The 531-nt window shown below is 37.5% G+C and overlaps 1 non-coding gene across 1 annotated transcript; it reads left to right on the plus strand.

Annotated features, from left to right (window-relative positions):
• The first annotated feature begins 162 nt into the window (after window positions 1-162).
• On the plus strand, window positions 163-304 carry LOC111815544. Its single transcript, XR_002820227.1, has one exon. It is a non-coding gene; the product is annotated as a small nucleolar RNA SNORA48 (small nucleolar RNA).
• The last annotated feature ends 227 nt before the right edge of the window (window positions 305-531 follow it).

Raw genomic sequence — 531 nt, forward strand, 5'->3', positions numbered from 1 at the left:
AAAAAAAAAAAAAGTGATAAAATATACCTTTATTTATGAGCCAGAAGATTAAAAAAAAAAAATCTTGCTAAAGTAGATACCAGGCCAACAGAAAGGTGATTTATTTATTTACCCATCTATTTATTTTTCTTCTTAGTGCTTTAGAAATATAATTACCTTTGAACCCCCTGGCATTGGGCAAAGAGACACCTCATGGGTGGTGGTGTTCTTGTATCAGTCAGGGGCAGAGCAGAGGAGTCCTTTGTTCATCCTAGCTTGATGCCTGAGTTGGTGGCCTAAGCTGTTTCATGCCTAGGGTACATAAAATCTTAACCTTGGCCTCTGTTCTTTACTTGGGTTTTGAAGGGGGAAAATGACTTACAGATGACTAGCAGATATAGTGAGTATTCTGATGTGAACTTATGCCACAAATAACATGTAAATATAGGCTGTGTCCTATTTATGTGACAGAAATTTAAAACTGGTTCATGAGGAATCAGTGTGTACTCAGGAAACAAACCTTTCTGGCACTCTGCAAGTGATGGCAAACTT

This window comes from Octodon degus, unplaced genomic scaffold (genome assembly GCF_000260255.1).
Source record: "Octodon degus isolate 3935 unplaced genomic scaffold, OctDeg1.0 scaffold00017, whole genome shotgun sequence".
Taxonomy (NCBI): domain Eukaryota; kingdom Metazoa; phylum Chordata; class Mammalia; order Rodentia; family Octodontidae; genus Octodon; species Octodon degus.